The sequence below is a fragment of the Nymphaea colorata genome, unplaced genomic scaffold (genome assembly GCF_008831285.2).
Source record: "Nymphaea colorata isolate Beijing-Zhang1983 unplaced genomic scaffold, ASM883128v2 scaffold0424, whole genome shotgun sequence".
NCBI lineage: Eukaryota > Viridiplantae > Streptophyta > Magnoliopsida > Nymphaeales > Nymphaeaceae > Nymphaea > Nymphaea colorata.
The window spans coordinates 2,461-9,926 of NW_022204930.1; the positions used below are offsets into that span (position 1 = coordinate 2,461).

At 40.7% G+C, this 7,466-nt stretch overlaps 1 non-coding gene across 1 annotated transcript; it reads left to right on the plus strand.

The window, feature by feature from the left end:
* The first annotated feature begins 4,647 nt into the window (after positions 1–4,647).
* On the plus strand, positions 4,648–4,721 carry TRNAV-UAC (transfer RNA valine (anticodon UAC)). The gene has a single exon. It is a non-coding gene; the product is annotated as a tRNA-Val (tRNA).
* Positions 4,722–7,466: the final 2,745 nt, after the last annotated feature.

Here is a 7,466-nt window from a genome sequence, read left to right on the forward strand (position 1 = left end):
AGAGGAGAGCAGCATCACTCTCAATCTTTAGTGCGCTAAGACTCCCTGCGATGTTTCGTGGGTCATCTACCAACCTGAAATCAACAGAATCAACAATGGGCAGCTCAGTCAAGGACTCTTCACACTTTAATAATCAAATGACCACATGGTCGCCTTCATCACGTGCAACGATCCATAGAATAAAAACTTTCAAGAAGATGTCTCGATGTATGCTTCGAGTCCATTCGATAGGGGAGGCTCAGGCAACAAGCTGTACTTCCTTTTCGCGAATGAAGAAAAGGGATATCTTTACATCGACATCAAGGAAGAATCACGAAAGTGCGCACACGTATCCATCGCTAACGTGCCAAAGAGGATAGTGTATTCTGATTAGATGCTAAGGGATTACACTAACAAGCACTCATCATCAGTTATCGGCCTCAATATGCCCAAAAGCGATTTTAGACTTGACTGCATGCTGACAAAGCTCGATGATTTGGCCTTTGAAACAGACACTATGGTCATCTTGAGTGGAGTCAAGGGCAATTCAACAGAAATCTTATCATAATATTCAATCGCTCCCCTTGGGAAAGAGAAAAGCATTGAGTTTAGCATAACATTCAAGAAACCAAGTGAAGATTATGATTAGCTCGAGCTGGAAATAGTGGGAAAGGATGAGAAGATGACGATGATTAGCTTTGTCATCAATGAGGCTCTGACTCAGGAAATCGATTTATCATAAAGAACCTACTTCAATCTCAAGAAAGGCCAGTCTATTTAGTATTAGCTGCTTCCGGATGATAAAGCTGAGGATAGTGATCAGGTCTACTTTTTACCGAATAACAAAACCAACATCACACTAAGCAATTCAAATTGTTCTGCAAAAAAAGGATGCAAGACTAAACTTACTGCAGATGGTGATGTTTCAACTTATCTCTATGTCAGTAGCACCCCAGACGCAACCAAAAAGTCCATTTAGTATGTTCCACTCAATAAAAATTCCAAAACGAAGATAAAATAGAAAGAAAACATATACTTCAAAAAACAGGTGAAGGCTAATAAGGCATTCGAAATAGCAATCAACAGTCCAAATGTGATCGTTTATGCAGCTTCCAAAGAGAAATGTGAAACGCCAGATTCCGCATGTAACGAAAGAAGTGGAAACTACCTTCATCCATTTGCCTACACCCCCAAAAAAGATGGAGAGTTCATCATCAACGTAGAAGGTCTATAATCAGGGGAATTCATGATTACTGTGATCGAGGAAGATGATGAATATATTCACCTTGATGACGGAATTGCCTTCAGCTATCGGATCGAGGAAGACGAAGAAGAAATCCTCTTCAAGTACAAGCTAAAGGAAAAGACGGACGTTTCATTTAATCTAGTTGCTCCTCTTAACCATCTTAACCTATTCGTCTACAATGGCGATGAGGAACCTGATGAGAGTAGCACCAGTCTTAGTTCTGAAGGGTATATCGCATACGCCAAGGACTAAATCAAGAGTCTCAAATTCATTATCACTGTCAAGAAGACAGACCTTACTAAGAAAAAAATGACCCATTTCACTCTCCTTGCTTCATCCTCCAAGGCAGTTCTTCGACTAGAGCCTACAGTCGCCCACTATGAAACTTTACAGCCTCAAGCCACTAGAGAGTATATCTTTGAGTTCGATCCTAGCGAAGACTACATCCTCAACTTCTATACTCACAACTTCAAGGACGGCAACCTGACCATAATGTTAGCCTTGTCCAACAACCGCGTTTGGGATGAGAAGAATCTTGACATGCTATGGATCGATCGTGAGTCAGACTATCTCGACTTGAAGATGGTCTCAGCTTACCTCTGCAAGAAAGAGGGACAGTAAAGCTGCTAAATCTTCCTGCTCCTCAAGAACTTTATGGAAGTTGAAGTGGATATCACCATCACTCTCATGATGCGTTATTCCATCATCGAACTCAAAGACGGTATTTGGCAATCTTACCTCGAGGGGACTATTGCCAGTGATGCCTTCTTCTACTTCCATCCCAAACACATTGATAAAAACATTATCATTCTTTACACCACGATGATGGAGGATCTTAGAATTATGTACACACTATGGAAATCCGATTCTAAATCCCTCAATCCTACCGAGTGGCCTTTCCCAAGAGTAGAATTAGACGAAAATAAACCTAGTCCTAGGACTGTCAACCACATAACGATCGATAAGGAGCTATTGAAAAAGCAATGCTGGCCTAATTGCGTTGTTTTGATAACTCTATACCGAGATCCAAGTCTAAAAGCAAACCGTCTTAATAACAATGCTGATTACAAGATTATGGCGTCTAATAATCAGATATAACTGCCCTAAAGAACAAGAATAAACTTGGCGCTAACAAACAAAGAGGAAAGGTAGCTAATCATCGATCTAAAATACGCTCTTTAAAAGTAATATATCACGATATACACCTATCATACTCTTGGAAATTTTATAATAGTTGCCAACATAATCTCATAAAAGCAATCAAGATGCCCAGAGGAGTCATAGCAAATGGATTTTATTATCGATCATGGCGAGACCACGATTGAAATTAGTCGTATCAAGACCAAGATAAAATAATTAGGCATGTAATAAGATGGCAATATATACCTTTGTATGCTCGCCAAGGGAATAGAAGATGGCAAATTTTCAATCGAATACACAACAGATAGAAAATAAGTCCAACTTTTGCATGTCAATAGCTACCAAACAATTAAATTGTAAGCGAATGAAACTAAGATATACCAGATGGAAGGATTTTTCAACTTCTTGCTCAAGATCATTAGGAGAAGCGGATACCCCTATTTCTTGGCTTAGAAGTGCGACCTCGACAAGATTAAGGAGTGTGAGGAGACATTCATATCGACCTTGTAAATCGGTAAGCAATTGGTAAAGAAATATGAGTAATTCTATTAGCAGCCTTGCAAGGACTGTATGTACTACTTTAAATTCCACGCGGTTGAGCCATGCACAATAATGCTGCACCTCAACACCATCAACTCATAGACTGAGCTCAAGGAGCATGAAATAATCACTGATTTCGTCGATCCCAGCGAGTATGCCATGTACTCTATCACGCACATCAAAAAAGAAGACCTATCGGTTAACATCCATGTCCTGGAAGGAGATATCGAAGTCCAGTTCACCAACAATCAACAGGTAAACCTCATCAAATCAACTTAAACTGGCAAGAAAAGCATACACTTTTTCATCCCCAAATCCTATACCTACTCTGATAGCCAGCCTTCATCACAAAACGGAGTGGCAAGCTTTGGCTCATTTGAGTACTCGAACACCTTTGGGTCTTACCATATGACGATATCTAGCAAAAGCTTCAAGGTAGGGGCCACTTTTTCAATCACCTATTCATCTGGTGAGAACCAAGTTCAGCTGCAGGATGGACTCATCACTGACATAGTCTTGTAGCCGAACGTTCCATTCAAGTTTTACTATGAAAACGAGATAAGCCAATCCCACATCTATCTATCGCTCTCTGCCAGGGAGGAAAACATTTTAAGTGGACTCAATTTCTCATCATTCTACTTTGAGGGTGAAGGTGAAGAGGAGAATCGGGTGGAGTTTCACTTGGATATTCCAAAAATCCGCAAGAAAACTCCAAATCCCTCATACCTTCTGTCCCTGCCTGAGAAAAACTATTTATAAATAGACCTTATAAACCCTAGTCCCAAACCCGAAGTCATCTCCATAGGTATCAATCACCAAGAGCTGATCGTCCTGCCATTTGACCATGAGTTCCCCTTTACGCTCCACGCAAAAGAAGAGATTGACTTCTTAGTAGAAGTCAGTTCGCCCGGCTTCATCCATACTCAGATAAGAAAATGCGATGAGAGCGAGCCTCTCTTCTCCTACTCATTCGAATATTAGGGCTTTGTAAAGGGATAGTTCCAAAACGAAGTTGAACTCACATAAGACCCTAAGTTCTAAGATTTCATCAAAGTATCCAAGGCTGGTAGTTTTTACATAAACATAAAGGCGGTTGATTAGGCTTCGACTTTGGCAATTAATCTCAAATTTTTAGATTAAAAGCCTAAAGCAAAGCTTCTCAAGGCTGGAGGAAAAGGATTGATTTAGTATGAGCTTACTGACTCGAAGAAAGCAACTCTAAAGTTTTCGCAAGTTCTATGTAATAGCGGGGATTGCCTTGGCATCAGGTACTACAGCATGAGTTCTACCAAACTTGAAGACCTTTACTCTCAGTTGGTATGTCCTTCTAGTTTCTTCTCGATCGACTCCATGCAAACCTCCGAAGCAATTGCCCTAAAACCCATCCAATACAATGAATCAAACCCTATCGTTACTTTCACGCATGAGCTGACCCACCATTCGTCATTTGTGGCAGTGAAGGCAATCACAGGCACAGGGCAAGAGATCTATTATCGACCCATCGAGGTAATCACCATATGGGGTCATCTTTCTCGAACAAGCCAAAGCTACAAGATCACCATTGGTTGCATACTGATCGTATCGATATGCGCGCTCCTATTATTCGTGCGTTACAATGCCAGGAAGGGGTACCGAAGGATATAGTAGAGCGACGGTTCCAAATGATGATGATTATGCTTATATGTAGTTGTTTGGATTATAGCAATTGCTTTTAGGATGAAATCTGCAGTGAATGATGGCTTAGAGTTATGGTGTAGTTGGTTATCACGTTTGCTTTACACGCAAAAGGTCCTGGGTTCGAACCCCAGTAGCTCTATATTTTTTATATCTATCATACACCCTATTATTCAATGATACGACAAGATGGCAGGATGGAAGGGGGATGATTGGGTAAGGTTTACGATGTGAAAGTTTAGTGGATTATTTTTCTACAGAAATGATTATTATAAATTGAATGGGTTGTGCTCAAGGTAAATAAAAAGGTGAGGCCTAGAATAAGAATCTGAAGGTGTTGCAGAAGCCGACGGCTGCCAAGAAGGCAGTTAAGTTGGTCCTCTGCGGTAACGCAGCAGTGGGTAAGACATCAATTACCATGCGATATAAGGAGGGTGTGTTCAAAAAGGTGCATGAGCCCACGCTGGCCGGCGCCTACCAATAAAAGAAGATAAAGACCAAAACTGGAGAGGAAATCCAGCTCAACATTTGGGATACTGCCGGAGATGAGCGCTTCAGATCCATCATGCCTTTATACTACCGCGATGCAGAAATCGCACTCCTCGTCTTCGACCTCACCGACCCCGAAAGTTTCAAGGGCATCGACTACTGGCTCGGCGAGCTTGAGGAAAAAGTCAAGGCAGAAGGCATGCTTCTATGTAACGCTATCTTCATTTAGGCCTGATCGGTAATAAGAAAGATCTGATCGATGACAGAAGGGTCTCCAAGGATGAAGGAGAGCTGAAGGCCGCCGAGCGAAAGAATTGCCTCTATCATGAAACATCAGCATTGACGGGAGAGGGAGTTGAAGAGCTGTTCTAGAAGGTGATTGAGTAGTATGTGAAACGGAAAAAGGTGTGATTTATGATAACTCTATGTCCAGCTCATTATTGCATTAACCCAAATAACGATCACTGATAGGCAGCGACAATCAGCTCATCATTTCCCGTATAATTATAGATGTCAAAATAAAAACCTGCAGAAGCTAAACACAATGTAGAGAAAAACTATGGCTTAGTAGCACTTGAAAATACCGTGTTTTCCTTCTTCAATGCTCCAGAAGAGAGTAAATACTGCCTCTGTGACATCTGTCTTGAGAATTATGAGATCAAGGAGAAAGGCCGTGAGTTCCTAAAACAATCAAGTTCAGTCTTCAATATCGATGGTGCCAAGATGCGCAAGTTTTATCAATTGATTTCGAGCCTGGACCAAAAGATTTACTTCAGGTTGCAGATCCCTTAGCTATGCTTCTTTGAAGGAGGATAGGGTAAAGTATTGTATAAGAGCAAAGCGAATGGCATCGCACAGGTCTCAATTACTCCTTAGTTTCGAAAGCAGATCCCAAACTTCTTTTTGGATTCACGCAAGCTTGCACAAAACACCCATCCTAACTTCAACGAAAACAAATACAACCACATCAAATATTTCGAGTCTATCGTGCCCAGCTTCAAGCACGGACTCAGCAACGATAACCTCGACAATCGCCCTAAAAATTACACATTCCACTGTAACCAAAAGAGCGAAGAGGAAAACTAAGTCTTCAGAGTCCACCAAAATGCAGCTGCTGAGGTGGCTATCATCAAGTACAGAGACAAGGGATTGGAATTAGTTAACGAAAAGCAACTGAGAGGCATCATGAAATCTAATGTCAAGACGCAAAACATCGAACTTATCCAAGGGTACATAAAGCCACATGAGAAGGAGAGTGAGTTTATCTTCAGTGAGTTTGTAGAGTACCGCAAGCCAGACAATGTTCTCATGTACAACCGCAGTCTAATCCAGATGAAGACATAAATCGGTCTTCTTTCCAAGTTCTCCAAAGAGTACATTCCACTGTAATATTTGGAGGAGTATGAGCAAATGCTTAAGGAGATGCCTGAGGAGTACTGTCTATACTAGACTTACAAGATGATCCATTACATTGAGATCAACAGGGACGTGCGCATCAAGCACTTGACAACTGTCTGGTTCAAGGACGAAGTGAGGGAGCTAGCTTTCTTCGGAGTTGCACACTTCGACTATGAAGAGAATGAGAAGATCACCACAGATGTGGCCAACATCGTGGAGCTAAAGGACATCATGAAGACGGATCTTACTGATTTGGAGCAGGAGTTGCTGGGAGTGTGGGAGAGCATGAAGAAAAGAAAGATGAAAAATATCAGCAAGGGACTTAGTGAATAAGATGAGTCTTTCCTAAAGGAAATTGAGCTGATCAAACAAGAAAGCAAATCAAGGAGCATTGGGGATACTCTGTCTCACTACAAAAATAGTCATTCATCCAAATGACGACTAACATTAAAAGCAAAGATGATTTATACCTTTATTCATCATATTCTATCATTCAAAAGATGACGTTTATCTCAGCTCTCTTAATACTTCCTTTGGCTTAATCTATTAAATAATCATCAACTTCTAAACCCTTAAAATGAAATCGCTCGCATTTATCTATGTAGCTTATATATGTATGACGCATTAATTAATAATTCATATTTAATTGTGCACTCAATGAGCGAGAAATCGTAGTTTTAGGAACTTCTTTTGCAGATACGGGCCAACCCACTACTTCCCAGACAGTTTTCTCTTTAATACTTGCAAGGACTGTGGACCAAATTTACTGGTTTAAGCAACTAAGAACGCCAAGAATATGATGATGCCTGCGTATAGATATAAGTTGCGATAATCATCAAGCATGAGGAAAAGACAAAAAGACGTCGGAAGAACCTATCGGAAATCGTTTAAGCCTTTAATGCATTATTGGCTAAGCAGTAGAAACAATCTGAATAAATAAAGAAATAGCCAGCCGAATCGATGACTGAAGTGAAGCAATAAAAGATATAAAAACCCAGCT